The sequence below is a fragment of the Chiloscyllium plagiosum genome, unplaced genomic scaffold, assembly GCF_037043375.1.
Source record: "Chiloscyllium plagiosum isolate Xiang-an unplaced genomic scaffold, Cpla_swu_hap1 HiC_scaffold_23, whole genome shotgun sequence".
Lineage (NCBI taxonomy): Eukaryota > Metazoa > Chordata > Chondrichthyes > Orectolobiformes > Hemiscylliidae > Chiloscyllium > Chiloscyllium plagiosum.
This window is the reverse complement of record NW_028270161.1, coordinates 19883782-19900845: the sequence shown is the minus strand read 5'-3', so window position 1 is coordinate 19900845 and position 17064 is coordinate 19883782. Positions and strand designations below refer to the sequence as shown.

Here is a 17064-nt window from a genome sequence, read left to right as displayed (position 1 = left end):
CATGAGAGAAACTGGGCAGAGATAAGGGGGGGAGGAATAAGAGATGAGAAAAATGGCTCACAAAACATGGAGAGAGAAAGAAGGGGGATTAGTGAGAGAGAAAAAGAGGTTGAGAGGGAGGGTCAACAGATGGTCAGGGAGCATGAAAAAAAATATGATCAGGGAATGAGACATGGTCAGTGGAGCAAGACTGATGGTCATGGGCAAGTAAAGCGAGAGAGAAATGGTCAGAGATGTGAAAAAGATGGTCTCGGGGCATTTGGTGGGTGAGGGGAGAGAGGTAGATGGAGGTGGAGTGCAGTTATGGCACAAAAAAAGACAGACCTTCAGCCTGGTTAAGGAGCACAAATAAAGTTATAGGGACGGTTGGGAGGCGGCAAAAGACAGTTGCGACAAATGGATGGAAATTGGGAGAGATGTTTGGGGGATAAGAGAAGAGGTTGGGAGGTGAGACACATTTGAGTGAGTAGTGGTGTGAGACATAAGCTGATGAGGGGAAGGGGAGCAAGAGGCAGAAAATTATAAGGTGGGGAGGAACAGCAGGAAAGTATATATAAAAAAAAGAGATGTGCTCATGTAAGAGACAGAGCAAGAGATCACCTTTTCCCATGCCAGTTGACCAAAGATGCAGTCATCATTGCTGTATTGTAGGATATACAGCAGTCAGTAACCTCATTATGACCAGCTAACCTGTTTTGTTACTACCTGGGAAACTGGGAGTAATTGCACTGCTCTTTTTCAAAGTAACACCACAGGTTCTTTTATGTTTACTCGGAATGGCAGACCAGGTCTCAATAAATGTATCACATGAAATAACACATTTTGAATTGTGCAGCAGCTGCTTAGCACTGTATTGTAGTATCATCTTGTATTTTTGTGGTCAAGTGCTAGAGAGTGTCCTGAATCCTAACATTCCCAGAGAAGAGAATAGTGATTTGGCCTTCTGGAAGTGCTGTGGTTCTTATTTTGTATTTATACACACACTGCAGTTAAAGATGAATCCCAGCAACAATGAAAGAATGGCAATATAGTTCCAAGGCAGGGTGGTAAGCAATTTCAATGAGCACTTGCAGATTATGGTGTTCTTATGCCTCTGCCCTTCTTGTTTTTTCAAGGGAATAGAGATTGGAAGGTTTGGAAAGCTGGATTGGGTGCCAACCCAAGTAGACTACTTTGTCCTGGTTATGGTTAAGATCCTTGAGTATTGTTGGAGGTGCACCTATCCAGACAAGTGAATAGTATTCTATCACATTTCTCACTTGTCTTGTACAAAGGAGAATACACCAGCGGCAAGTTATTTGCTGCACAATTCCCATTCTTTGACCTGGATTTGCACCCACAGTATTTAGATGTCAGATACAGTTCAGAGTTTAGTGAATGGCAATCCTAAAGATATTAATGAGGGATCCAGCAACAGTAATGCCCAAATGGTTTATCCCAATGTTTATGTTTCACATGAATCATCCCTAATCCATCTCATCCAACTTCATGCACCTTTCTGGTTTCAATACCTTTGGTGAATTTGCTATATCAACAAACAGTATGGTTGTGTCTCAGATATTTATCAGGAAGAAGGATGGAGTTTGTGTCGGAAGCAAAGAAAATGGCTTTTGTCTTCCTGATAGAACCACATGCTCATATGACTAAGTGATATAGAATCTGTAATGAACTTAATTTCACATTAACCACAGTCTAGTTTACTCTTTAAACTTCATGATTCATGGCAAAGTTTCAGGGCTTCCTTCGAAATGTGCAGAGAAAACAAAGCTTTAGTTGCTTTGAAACAAAAATAAATTTCTGGCAAAACTCAACAGGTTTAGCAGTATCTGAGAGGAGAAAGCAGAGTAACATTTCGAATCTAGTGACTCTTCACCAGAGCTTTAGCAGTTTTGTTCTATTTGCTTTGTGCTCATCATCAGACCTGCAACTTGTGCAGACAGCCACTTAAGATTCTTATCAATTAATGAAGTTTTCTGAAACGCTTGTTATCCTGTTCTCTCTGATAGTTTACTTTGCCATTTTATGTTCATTGTAAATAATAATTCAAAATCCCATCTTATACTATGCAACAATGATCTGTTGAATTTTTCCTTTGTATAGGACTTGGAATTTTTTTTAAATATAAAAAGAGCATAGAAAAGGTAAATGACCGTAATTTCTCAAAATCTCAGAGCATCTAACTCATACTGAAACCAAGCAATCCTGATCTCAAACTTTGGTGTGCAAGCAACACATCTGATGTGCACTATTATCACGGATGTTACAAAACAATGAGCAAGACACAAAAGAATAGAATAAGTCCAGTACCAATGAAGAATGAATGGAGGGAGGAGCTGACTTTTATGTCCTGTAGGTTAAAGTGAGGACTGCAGATGCTGGAGACTGGAGTTGAGAGTGTGGTGCTGGATAAACACAGGTCAGGCAGCAGCCGAGGAGCAGGAGAACCGACATTTCAGGCAAAAGCCCTTCATCAGGAATGGACCCTTTATCCTGATGAAGGGCTTTTGCCAGAAATGTCAATTCTCCTGCTCCTCAGATGCTGCCTGACCAACATTTATGTTCTGTACTTCGTTTTATGAAAGTGAACAAAAGAAATCAAAGAAACACTACAAGGAAGACTGCAAAGATAAAAGAGAAACTATTTCATACCATTTCAACCCTCCTCTGATCACAGAGTGCAAATGCCACTGAGTAGTGACAAGATTCTTTTGCCTCCACTTTGGTGCCACTTGATCACTCCACATAGTTCATTAGTGTCTAAAAAACTGTTTCAGGTATGAGTCCCTAGTTCACCATTTAATACATAGGCGTTCTCATCTGCAGTCATGGTTTTACCTTAAAGACTAGCAGTGCTAACCACAGTGGCACAGCAGTTAGCACTGCTGCCTCACAGTGCCAGAGACCCGGGTTCAATTCCTGCCTCAGGCGACTGACTGTGTGGAGTTTGCACATTCTCCCCGTGTCTGCGTAGGTTTCCTCCGGGTTCTCCGGTTTCCTCCCACAATCCAAAGATGTGCAGGTTAGGTGAATTGGCCATGCTAAATTGCCCGTAGTGTTAGGTAAGGGGTAAATGTAGGGGTATGGGTGGGTTGCGCTTCGGTGGGTCGGTGTGGACTTGTTGGGCCGAAGGCCCGGTTTCCACACTGTAAGTAATCTAATCTAATCTAATCTAATCTAAAACTACTCAGGATTAACCCTTTCATTCCACTTGAATGCTTCACCATGTTTATGGGGGCACACCAATCTGATCAAGTTCATTTCAGGTATCCGAAACAAACCATAACCTAGATTGAACTTCTAAAAAAGATAACAGCACATCTTGTTGAAAAGTTGCATCGAACCTAAGCATGGCCAATATGGATACTTTACTGACAGGGTGGTTTTTTTTTCCGAAATACCAAGGACATACGAAGTCTTTTCCCTAATCTGCTCTGGAATTTATTTTATTTTCTCCAGTTTCAAGTGGTTTTTGCAATGCTGAAAAAAAATTACTCAGGCTTCCAGAATATTATTCAATGGAAAATGTATGGGTTTGTGACAAGCAAAGCTTTGTTTAACTGCAATGTCCCTTTCTCACACTGACTGACCTGGCAACAATCAATTCTGAGGCTAAGGTGAAGAACTAAAATTTACCCAGACAATGCAGCAGCAGTGGAAATATACTCAGAAGTAAGAGAGAAATTTGCATTAAACACTGCTGTCTTAACATTGCAAGGCCCACCATTTTCGGTTTTAGGCTCCTAACAGTGTGATAGCGTACCATACACTTACTTCATCACAATACAAATCATTATTTCTTGGATTAATGTGGTAGAAAAGTGCAAGGCATAGTTAGAACTTGTTCACAGTAAATATTCCAGTAATAGCTTTCAAAAAGTCATAGTTAAAGCATATGGAAAATAATCCTAAATACATAACAGGTTCTTTTATAAAGGAACAAGCATAGGATAAAATTGCTTACCTTTCAATGAAAGAAAAGAACTAATATCAGGTAGAGCACCTGAATACAACCCATTCATCAAAGATGCCTTAATTTCCTTTTCCAATAATTTGAAAGCAATAAAAAGGTTAAGTTGATGGAAGTCTCTGGATGAGCTAAAGCAGCTGTTTCAAGTGAGGTACACTTCAGCTCAAGACCAGTTCTAAAGTATCTCATATTAATACGTTAAGCAAAATGCTCTATAGATTAAACCCCTGATGATTTTTCCCAAGTGCTTCATTCACCAGGGAATTAATTTTATGTTTAGAATTCCTCCTTGGTCTGTAGAAACACAGAACAAATATATTTCAGCACAAGAAACAAATTTTGAACTATTCACGTGGGGAGCTTAGCAGAAGAAATCTTAGTTTGAGATACATTGCATGAAGGAGTGAGAAAAGGGACGACACACATCACTATATAGTATACATATGCACCTTCTGCTCAATCATTCCTTAAAGATCAGCCCTTAATCTAGTGGACAAACGTTAACAGCCATTCTAAGGTGAGTTACAGGAAGTGCATTCCAGTCTACTGAGTTTAATTTGTTCATCAGAACTGCCCCTACCAGAGATGTGAAATACTGACTGAAATTTAATTCTCTGCTGTTTCTAGTTTGAATGCTTTCATTTATAAAGTGTAGATTGCATTTCCTACATGCATTTTCTTTGGTAAAAAGAAGTCAAGATTTCACATCATGGTATATTACATGAATATTAGATTAGATTCCTCTACAGTGTGGAAACAGGCCCTTCGGCCCAACAAGTCCACACCGACCCTCCAAACAGCAACACATCCAGACCCATCTCCCTCTGACTGATGCATCTAACACTATGGGCAATTTAACATGGCCAATTCACCTGAACTGCACATCTTTGGGCTGTGGGAGGAAATCGGGGTACCCAAAGGAAGCCCATGTAGACAAGGGGAGAATGTGCACACTCCACACAGACAGTCACCCGAGGCTGGAATCAAACCTGGGTCCCTGGCAGTATGAGGCAGCAGTGCTAACCACTGAGCCACCGTGTCGCCCAGGTTTGCTCACTTTTCTTGTGTCTTGCCAATATATCATAATAAGCATAGAGTACAGGTACAATAAAAGGAATAAAACTATTTCGATTTGTATGCTACTGGTGGGAGATGACCATGCATTCAACTGCAGGGTTGGATCCTTACCCTGCCTCATTCAAAATGCCATTCTTCAAGTTGCAGCTTCTGGGTAATTCAGCTACAAAATCATCACTGTCAAACTGAGCTCAATAATCATCTACCAGAAGCTGCTGGACAGTGAGTAATATTGAATGATTCTTTTTCCCCCCTCTCTGAAATCTGGTAACACAAAAATCAATTACAAATGCAAGTAGTTTTACTGCTTTCATAACTAAGGTTACTTCATTTAAAATAGTGACCAGGTCTGAGACCTTCCCAATATACATGACTCAGCATCAATGCATTTCATCATTGGAACCAGGCAGTTCCAATGCCACCTCATCCAATCTTTCTTCAAATAAATATAGTAATTACAGTAGAATAAAAAAATCCATATAGGTGGTCACAAACCAATGAAAATACTCAATTCTGCAATATGATTAGTTGATCATCCTTTATCTTAATACGTTTTATATTATTTTCACTATGAGCTACACAATAATGAGGATAATACTGTGCTCATTTAATAAATTGTGTCTGTCTAAAGCCTGCTTCCTCTTTGCAATAAAGCAATCTGCATATTTGCCAAACAATTACCATGAACTCCAGGTTAAACACATTATACAATCCTACAAAATCATCATGGATGGGGAAAATGGAGAAAAATACAAGAATCAAATACAGTTAAGTTCAAGGTAATTAGCTCCTATGTTCAGCTTGCAGATTTTACAAACAGACTTAAAATTGTCAAAAAAAGCAATGAGAATGTAAACAAGACACATGAAATGAGACACCTTTGAGAACATCAAACCCAAGTTTTGAACGCATGCAATTCCAATTCTGAAGGGTTATCCCAGATTGCGCAAAAGAGATTTAATGACATGCAGATCTTCCACCTCAAATCAGAAAATAATTATAAATGAAGATGGTCAGTCTTCCCACATTAACTTAACAACAAAAAAAATTTGAGGTCGACCTTTTGATTTCAGAAGCAACAAGATCCCACCTTGACCCTCTTCCTGAATCACTCTGCTTGAAGAAGTGATTCTTAATGGGTTCTCAAATTACCTTTTATAAGAAATAATCTATATCTACTAGTCCTAAGTACTATCACAAATTTCCCTTTTCCATTCTGTTCACTACCTTACAACCTCAATAAATGTAATATCTCAGGCATCACCTCTTCATGCTGAAAAGCAAAGGACAAGCAAGGTGAGGCGATAAGCCAGGTTGCTGGCATCTGATTATAATAGTCAAAATAATCAATACTTTTCAGCTGATAATAGGCTGAGGCTGTAGGGTTTTCTTTCAAATGGCTTGCCCATACTTAAAAGCTAAAGGATTGAATACTTGGAGAACAAATAGAGGTTCATCAAAACCTGTAGTTCTAACTCAAAAAGGTAACCTACACAGAATTTGAAATTTGAAAGAAAAATTTTTAGCATCAGGTTTAATTTCAAATATTATATGCAAAATAATTTTATTATTAACAGAATGATAAATGGGCATTCAATAATTGAAGAGGTCTCAGTTTTACTACAAAGACTAACATCTAATGCAAATTCCTCCAATTTTTATGTAACTGTTGGATTTTTCAATATAATGGGCAGATTAGGCAACAGTAATTTGAACTTCTCTCCCACATAATATATTTTCATGGGCATCAATCCTCTTACTCTAATTTTAACAATGCATGGATAAAATTTAAAAAAGGTCCTTTTTGAGCAACTCTATTAAAGCCAAATGGAATGTTTCAATAGGCAATTTACGCACCTGTCAACTTCATTTAACAGAAACATGCAACATATCATTTTACAATTTCCCCTACTACTGAAAACTGGAAAGTCTGAAAATAAAAGTTGCTCTTCATAATTTATCCAAGTTAAAACTGAAAGCATCCAAGGCAAATACTCAAACAGAATGGCTAACAAGAATATATTTAGTGAGGGCCATGTAGAGGAGAAAGCTATTAGAATTTTTAACAGTCATACGACAATTTGTTTTTTTAAAAATCTACTCCAACATTTTTAAAAAAGGTTATATCACAGTCAATGAAAGAGAAAATAAGTTAGGATATGAAAAATTTCCACTCATTTCCGTTTTACTTTATTGTTACAGCGAAAGGGCATGTTTATCTTGCACCACAGGAGAGCATACAGATGCCTGTTTTCAATGCTTATATCACTAAAAATGGCCCCCTTATCCCAGTCGTAGAATCATAGACCCACTGAAGTCTCTGGCCTGCACTTATCTCAATACTCCCATGTCATCCAGCAACAGGAAAGAAGGGATCATTTCTTCAGATATATACTTTGAATGCTCATTTCAAAATAAATTAACATTCAAAACCCTCAACACACAATAAAGTAATTAGGACTTGCACTGCCTGCAGCTGTGCTGAAGCCATTACGCAAAGGAATACAGTGCACCATTATATCTATCCATTCTACCTCTTTACCTAATTAACTTCATTTCATTTTAAAATGTGTGATATAAACAGGATACATCACAAAGGCTTGAGGAATAATTCCAGGAGAAGGCTGATCCAATAAGGAAAAGTGCAACATTTCTACACAAAAATAATCAATAGCCCATTTCTTACTACAGTTTTTCAGATATTCAGTTATAAAGCCTTTGCTGTCCACAAAACTATCCAGTTTTAGAATTATTTTCTGCAATGAACATATTATATTGTTATGTATTTACTTAGAATAGATTCATATTTAATCCTATTGTTTATACCAAGGTTTTCAATTTCATTTGAGGCCGCAAACTTACATTTTCTGAGTATTTTTCTTTCGTGAAATATTCATTTTCTTACCAATCAAAAATGAATGGTTTACATCATGGTCCGATAAAACTTTCAGCCCATTTACTCTGCTCTACCATTTAACAAAATCATGGCTGATCTGAACACCCTCAGCTCCACTTTCCAGCCTTTTCCCTAAAACCATGATTCCTTACTGATTTAAAAATTTGTCTCAGTCTTGAATATACTTAAATGGTTCAGCATTGACAGTCCTCTGCAGTAAAGGATTCCACATCCTAACCGTGTCTTGAATGTATGACTCCTTATCTTGAGGTTCAAAACTATCCCACTAAGGAAAACAACCTTTCTGCATCTGCCAAGTCAAGGCCCCTAAGACTCGCGTATGTTTCAAAAAGGTCGCCCGTGGATCTTCTAAATATCAATTATTACAGTCACAATCTAATTTACCTCTCCTCATAAAACAGTTAAAAAGATTTGAGATATTGGGCTGGATTTATACGTTGACTGGTAATGGTAGTGGGTGTAAACATTTGACCTCCATGTAGGCAACAGGAGGTCTCCTTCAAGCACAGGCCTTTCCTACTATGGTTGGTGGCAATGGCATGGACTTTTCCTTTTGCTGGCAAAACTAAGGTGGGGTCAAGTAGGTAAGCACGAGGAATGGTGCACATGGTATGATGCCCACTTCTACAATCCTCATCCGATGCCCCATGTGGGAAATTCAGCTTCAAGTGTTGCGAACTGAGGCTGCCAACTTACAATTGTTTAAAAAAAAATGAGGGGGATCTTAATAAATTTTGTTTTACAGAAAAATCACAATTGAATGCATTGACATTAAGGATTCAGAAGATATTAATAAACAAGTGTAGTATTCATGTGGCCCATCAAGCCTGCTATTCAATAAATTCACAGTTGATCTGATTGTGACCTTAACTCCACTTTCCTGCCTGCCTCTCACAGCCCTTGATCCAAGTAGTAATCGACAGTCTACCTAATCCAGTCTCCACTGTCCTCGGTGAAAGGCAGTCCCAAAGACTAATGATGTTGCAGGAGAAGAAATGCCTTACCTTAATTTTAAAAGAGAGACCCCTAATTTTTAAACTGTGTCCCCTAGATGCCCTTACAAGAGGACGCATCCCCTCAGCAGCTACCCTGGCAGATCCCTCAAAGCATCTACTCCTCAGCTCATCTGTCCTGGGAAAATCCCTCAGGGAATGTACCATAGCTAGCCCCCTCAGAACTTTGCATATTTCATTGAAATCATCTCTCATTCTTCTAAACTCAATTAATATATGCTCTACCTTTCCTCTCCTTATCCCAGAAATCAGCTGATCTTTTCCAGCAATCTCTATTTTCATCTCAATTTTTTTTGTCATCCTTTGCTGATTTCTAAAGTTTAGGAGGTCGTGAAGACTGCAGATGTTGGAGAAGTCAGAATCGATAAAGTGTGATACTGGGAAAAGCACAGCAGGTCAGGCAGTATCTCAGGAGCAAAACAGTCGATGTTTCTGGAATCCTGATGAAGGGTTTTGACTGAATAAACGAGTCTCTTGATTTATCGACTCTGGTTTCTAAAGTTATTAATCTAGTGCATTACAGCTAATTTTTCCAACATTAACACTTTTTCTTCCAATTAATACCACCTTTAACTTCGAGTCATAGAGATGTACAGCATAGAAACAGATCCTTAGGTCCAACCCGTCCATGCCGACCAGATATCCCAACCCAATCTAGTCCCACCTGCCAGCACCCGGTCCATATCCCTCCAAACCCTTCCTATTCATATACCCATCCAAATGCCTCTTAAATGTTGTAACTGTACCAGCCTCCACCACTTCCTCTGGCAGCTCATTCCATACACGTACCACCCTCTGTGTGAAAAGGTTGCCCCTTAGGTCTCTTTTATATCTTTCCCCTCTCACCCTAAACCTATGCCCTCTAGTTCTGGACTCCCCCCACCCCAGGGAAAAGACTTTGTCTATTTATCCTATCCATGTCCCTCATGATTTTGTAAATCTCTATAAGATCACCCCTCAGCCTCCGATGCTCCAGGGAAAACAGCCCCAGTCTATTCGGCCTTTCCCTAAAGCTCAAATCCTCCAATCCTGGCAACATCCTTGTAAACCTTTTCTGAACCCTTTCAACTTTCACAACATCCTTCCGATAGGAAGGAGACCAGAATTGCATGCAATATTCCAACAGTGGCCTAACCAATGTCCTGTACTCAATAATCTGAAAAACAAAAGAAAGCATACCAAACGCCTTCTTCACTATCCTCTCTACCTGCAATTCCACTTTCAAGGAGCTCTGAACCTGCACTCCAAGGTCTCTTTGTTCAGCAACACTCCCCAGGTCCTTACCATTAAGTGTATAAGTCCTGCTAAGATTTGCTTTCCCAAAATGCAGCATCTCGCAGTTATCTGAATTAAACTCCATCTGCCACTTCTCAGCCCATTGGCCCATCTGGTCAAGATTCTGTTGTAATCTGAGGTAACCTTATTCGCTGTCCACTATACCTCCAATTTTAGTGTCATCTGCAAACATACTAACTGTACCTCTTATGCTCACATCCAAATCATTTATGTAACTTCATTAGTGAGCCACAGATATCACATTCATCGATAGGGTCTTTCTTTCTCAATAGAGTATATCTTTATTGATTTATGAACGATCTTCTAAAATGTCAGCTGCTGTCCTCTTTACCAGGTTATTCTTTAACTTCTTTTTCCAATCCAAGTTGGTTGATTCTGTCTTCACACATTTTTAATTGCCTGTATTTAGATTGAAGATAGTACTACTAGATCCTGTTCCAAAGGTATGTCAGAACAGATTAATTAAAAATATGTGGAATAAACTGTTCCAAAGAAATATTGGGCACTACAATGGTACTGTACAATACTAGTGCCAGTCCCCATGAATCAAAAACAATTTCTCAAAAAGGAAGCTTTTTTGATCTTATTTACCTTAAGCCAATTTGAAATCACTTTGTAATCCAGAAAGGATAGTCTTTGTGGTTTCTGATTTTGAATTTAGCCCCGACTCATACTCACTAAGTAGACCCTCTCCCTTCAAGTTACCCCTATGTCATTGGTAACCACACCAACCATTGCAATTAGATCTTTCCTCTCGAGCCTTTTGAAGTTGTCCTGAACTCTGGCACTGCACCAGTACTCCAACAGGCAACACAGCCCTCTATACCCATGCTCTTAGTTGCAGAGAACAGAGCCTTTCCCCTGCATTGTACTTACTCCAACTTTTGTTTTTAGCCTCCATGCAACACATTGTTGTTGTTAATTTGTTCATTTTTCTGCAGACCCTCCTATCACCACACAAGATGCAAGAACCTCATTCCATGGGCTAACGCTCATTCATTCGTATCTTTTGAAAATGCCATGCTTAATCATATTTTCACCACAAAACAAAAAATCTGAGGTATCTACCAAAATTGCCACTGTCTCTTAGAATAAAGTGTACAGGTAAATTTTCTATCTATTGATGAATGACAAATGCCCAAAGCTTGAGCTCTAGCTCATGAATTTGAAAATCCCTGAAGTTGCAGATGCTTACTTTATCTTTTTTGAAAAATGCAACTTATTAGGTTTCAAGTTTAAAACTTCAGTGATTTCCAACTAGTTCCATTATAAAGTAAATATAATATTTATATCTTCCCAACTGAAACCAATTTGAACTGATTAAAATTTAATTAATCACCCACTTGTATGTCTCATTATTGTCTCCAGACTTTACATCTTGCTGTTTCGGGTTCTCTTTCTTGGGGACCACTGATTTTCTAGTTCAAAAGCCAGACTAATATCTTATCCTTCACTAAGCAAGGTCCTGAACGTGAGCTCTTGATCTTGCTGCACTCAGTCTCGTGCCGCCACCTTCATGCAAGTATCATTTTAAGTGAGTCAGAGAGTCCACTTCATCTCAGTAGCAGTTAACCTTGAAACAGAGGCTTCAATACAAGGTTTTGCAGATGCAAGGCTATGGGATTGGTTTCAGATTTCTTTAGCAAAGTGTAGCCATAGACAATGTGCCAAATGACTAACTATACTGTACATTCTTATTGTTTCATTTACTTGCCTCATCTCTTAGTTGTGACCTCTTATTTTTTCAAAGAGGTGCACTTTTTAAAAATTTTTTTTTACTGGGATGATTTTATATTACACAATTTGCTGTCTTAGCTTTTTAAAAAAAAAAGCCAAGATGGAACCCATTAAGTCCCCCTGTTCAAATTTCTTCTCTATAAATTTCATAAATGTTTACTTTTCAGTGTTTAGTTCAGAAACTTGTATAGAAAACATTACATTTTCTTTAAAAGTGCTGACAGCCTGTTGTGCAGCCACAGAATAGTTGAAGAAGATTTTGCACACAGTGCCTATCAATGACAATACTGAGGCAGAGGCAGAACTGAGGCAAGTGAATAATAGCTGCAAGGACCTTTTACCAGAAGAAAATGTGATGTGATCTATTTATGCCAACCTGCTGTTTAAGTACACTTTGACACAGGTTTTAATTAAATGAAATATAAGCTCTTATGGAATAACAAATTATTTTGTCAAAATAGGAAATTTACAAGAGTGGTGAAATTAACATTATATAGAACTGATATCCTGGACTCAGTGACAACTCTCTCTGAACCCAATTCTTTTCATTCTAGATGATCTTCATCAAATATTAAATATAAAGTGGAGCTGACATAGAAAGTGTATGGATGCAACTCTGTTAAAAGAGGAGTAAGAATTCCCCCAAGGATGCTTGGGGTGCAGTGGAGAAGATCACTATCCTAACTATGCACAGTAGAGGGCGAAATGCTTATGGCAGTGAATAAGTATTTTTAAAAAGTTCAAGATCTGATCAATCCATACTTGACCAGTGAAAAGTTGATGCTAAAATTGGGTACAATTTAGAAGAGTGACCTAGTCCAAAATGTACAATTTAATGACGACAAAATGAAGACAAAAATATTTCATTGGTCTTTCATTCCTTTTTTATTCTGTCATGGAATGTGGACATTGCAGGCAAGAATTGCTGGTGCATCCCCAATTGTCCTTGGACTAACTGACTTGATGGACTTCTACAGAGAGCAATTAAAAGACCACATTGCTGGTCTAAAACAACATGTTGGCCAAGATGTCGATATCCTTCCCTGAAGGACCAGATGGGCTTTTACAATCACTGATACCCACATGACTAGCTTTGGGTTCCAAATTTAATCACTGAATTAAAATTTCACCAGTTGCCATAATGGAATTTGAACCCACATCACCAGGGTCCCTTGACTACTATCTGGTGACATGACCACGGTCTCCCCAAAGGTGCTCCCTTACATAACATTAGAATTCCAGTGCAATCATTAGGACTCTACCCATGTGCCTCTTATCCACCAAAAAGAGATATATCCCTGCAGCTATCTTAGCATGGAAGACAGCTCAGCCGATTGCATATTTCCTTCCAACCTAGAGATACTAGAGAGCCTTACTTTGAGTAATTAATATCTGGTACTTTTTCATCTGTAAATCATTGCAAAGAGCAGTACATTCACTCGGCAAGTCACAAAAATCATCAACCAAAGATACTTGCACAGTAATTTGCAAAAGTTAACAATAACATTAATTTTACTGCCAAAATTAGATTATTCAAACAGTATTTCACTGACATTAGGAGTTAAACCACAGGTACTCTGTTCAACCTCATCACTTAGTGGAAACATGTATATTGAAAGAGAGGGAGCCATTAACCATATGGTGTCGATTTGGTTTTTGAATCTGCATATCCTGAGCTTTGGTATGGGACTCATTAACAATCAACAAGTAACAAGCAGGTCAGTTCTGCTCTCAATTACAAGGGAACAGCTGACGGCATCTAAAAAGTTTATGGCAAATATCTTACAACACATAGAAAATGACAGCTTGTGACAGCAACATTTGGTCTAATATTTTTCAAGTTAACAGTGTGACATAGCACAAGTTATTTCCAATTGGACACATACAAGGTAAAAAATGTTGATGACAAAGGGATGTGACATGGCTCGTCTCCATTACCTCCCAGTGTTCAGCTGAACAGTATTAGTATCTGTGGCTATGCCAAAGGTGGTCATATCTTCAGCTGATAGGGCTCCAAGCCATTGGGGAATTGGAAGAAACAACTTCTTAGACCACTCAGGACTAAATCTGGATTTTTTACAGAAAGTGCTGAAAGAGATCAAACTGATTTCTGGGAAAGATATTTTCTGTCATTTTAGGTTTATGCTGTAATGTTTGCACAAAACGTGACCCTGTTTGAATTTTGAAATATATTCTATCAAAATCACAAATGGATACATTACACTTTATGTCCAAACAATGCAAGAACATAACACATGTAGTGGTCAGACATGCTTATAGGCCTTGAGCATTTATTTCACTGACAGAACCTACTTGTACTTAAAGGGTGAAAAAAAAAGTGAAGATTGAGCATATATTCACTGATTTGTTACCATTCCTCAAGTTATTTGGCACATCATACCTGTAATGCTGTCCAAATCAGTGACATTGTGCCAGTCTCCTGCCTTTTCCCCATAACCTTGTACTTTGTTTCAATTCAATTAACCATCTCAAGTTATCTGGGAAGGTTCAATCAAGTCAATCGCCATCAAAATTTGAGGGAATGTATATCAGACCCTAACTAATCAGAGTGTGAAAATGTCTTCTCTCACTGAGTTTGCTTCTTTTGCAATGACTTTAAATCCATGCCATCTCGTATTTGGTCATTTTACTATCTGGAATGGGGTCTCCCTTTTTATGATGTCCAAACCTCTCATGATTCTGGAAACATCTGTCAAATTTCCTCTCAGCTATCCCTTCTCCAAGGAAAACAGTTTCTATCATCACTGGAACCGTTCTTCTAAACCTCTTCAGCTATTTCTGCAATAGGTTCACATCCTTTCTGATACATGGTATGCAGATCTGTGCACAGAGCTCCAGTTGAGGTCTAAGTACTATCTTTTACAAGTTCAGCATAACCACCTTATTCATGTACTCTTTGTCCATTTTAATAAAGCCTAATATTGTACAGGTTCTCCTAAATGCTCTCTTGACATGTCCTGCAACCTTTAATGTACATAACCAACCAGATCTCTGTTTGTACACACCCTCGAGTTGCATATTGTTTCCCAACGTTCTTTCTACCAATATATAACACCTCCAACTTCTCCACACTGAACTTCATGGACCTCCCATGTGCCCTGCCCTGCCCATTTCACCAATTTATCAGTATGCTTTGAAAGTTCTATACACTTTACAATGTTTCCAAGTTTCTCATCATCTGCAAATTGGAAATTATGCCCATACACTAATATAGATCAGGAAAAACATGAGTCCCCAGAGCTCGGGAACTCCATTACAGACTACCCTTCAGCCTGAAAAATATCTAAAACCTATGACTTTGTTCCCTAACATTTTTGCACCCATTTTGCGACTGACCATTTATTCCACAAATTCTAACTTTGCTTGAAGGTTTCTTATATGGCACTGTTTTAAATGCATTTGGATTCCAAGTGTTTTTTTTTATTCACTGAAGGGCATGGGCATTACTGGATAGTTAGAAATTTTTGCCCCACCTCTAGTTGCCCTTGAGAAGGTCACGATGAGCTGCGTTCTTGAGCCACTACAGTCCATGTACTGTAGGGTGACTCACAATGCCCTTAGGAACAGAATTCAGGGATTTTAACCCAGCCACAATGAAGGAAAAGTGATATATTTTCAAGTCAGAATGAAGAGTGGCTTGGAGAGGAACTTGCAGGTGATGTTGTTCCCATGTATCTGCTGTCCTTACTCTTCTAGATGAAACTGCTTTCGGGTTTGGAAGGTGATGCCTATGGAGCTTTGATGAACTTCTGCAGTACATCGTGTAGATAATACACACTATTGCCATTGAATGTCGGTAGAGGAAGTGGATGCTTGTGGATGTGGTGCCAATCAAGCAGGCTGCTGTGTACTGGATGGTGTCAAGCTCCTTGAGTGTTATTGGAGCTGCACACTTCCAGGCAAGTAGGAACTATTTCATCACATTCCTGACTTGTGTAGATGATGGACAACGTCTGAAAAATCAGGAAGTGAGTTACTCACTGCAGTATTCCTAGCATTTGATCTGTTGTTGCAGCAACTGTGTTTATGTGGTGAGTTTGGTTATGTTTCTGGTCAATGGAAAATCAGAAGATATTGATAATGGGATTCGGTAATGGTAACACCATTGAATGTCATGGGGTGGTGGTTAGATTACCACTTCTTGGAGATGGTCATTGCAGGGCATTTGTGCAGCATGAATATTACTTGCCACTTGCCTGGATATTGTCTGAATGTTGTTGAATGTGATCATGGGCTGCTTCAGTATCTCAGGAATTGTGAATGGTGCTGAACATTGTTCACTGATGGTTGCACATCCCCACTTCTGGTCTTATGGAAGAGGGCAGGTTATGAATGAGGCAGCTGAAGATAGCTAGGTCTAGGGCACTACCCTGAGAAATCCCTACAGAGAAGTCCCAAAGGAGGCTTTTGACCTCCAAAAGCCACAACTATCTTCCTATTTTTCAATTCCAACTAGCAGAGTGCCCCCTGCTCCTCCCCCCGCCCCCCAAAAAAACCCAATACCATTGATTCCAACTTAGCTGGGTTCCTTTATGTCACACTTGGTCAAATGCAGCCTTGATGTCAAGGGTTGTCGCTCTCACCTCATCTCTGAAATTTAGCTCTTCTGTCCATTTTTGAATCAAGGCTGTAATGAGGTCAGGAGTGACCCTGGCAGAAACCAAACCGGGCATCACTGAGCAGGTTATTGCTGAGAAGGTGCTTCTTGACTGCATTGTTGATGATATCTTTCATCACTTTACTGATGACCAAGAGCAGACTAATGGAGCAATAATAGGCTGCTTTGTGTGCATAGGTCATACTTGGGTAATTTTCCACATTGTTGGATAGATACCAGGGTTCTAACTGTACTGAAACTGCTCAGCTAGGGGAGTAGCGTGTTATTGAGCACAATTCTTCAGTACTATTGCTGGAATGCTGGCAGTACCCATAGTCTTGTTCGTACCCAGTGCTTCCAAGCATTTCTTGATGTCATGCGGAGGGAATTGAATTGGCTGAAGATTGCCAAAAAATCTTTAGGCTTAATTCTTGCATTG

General features: G+C 39.0%; 1 protein-coding gene across 1 annotated transcript in view; it reads right to left on the bottom strand.

Moving 5' to 3' along the window:
* The window catches only part of snd1 (staphylococcal nuclease and tudor domain containing 1), an 890588-nt gene that overhangs the window by 463955 nt on the left and 409569 nt on the right, over nucleotides 1-17064 (bottom strand). The window lies entirely within an intron of this gene.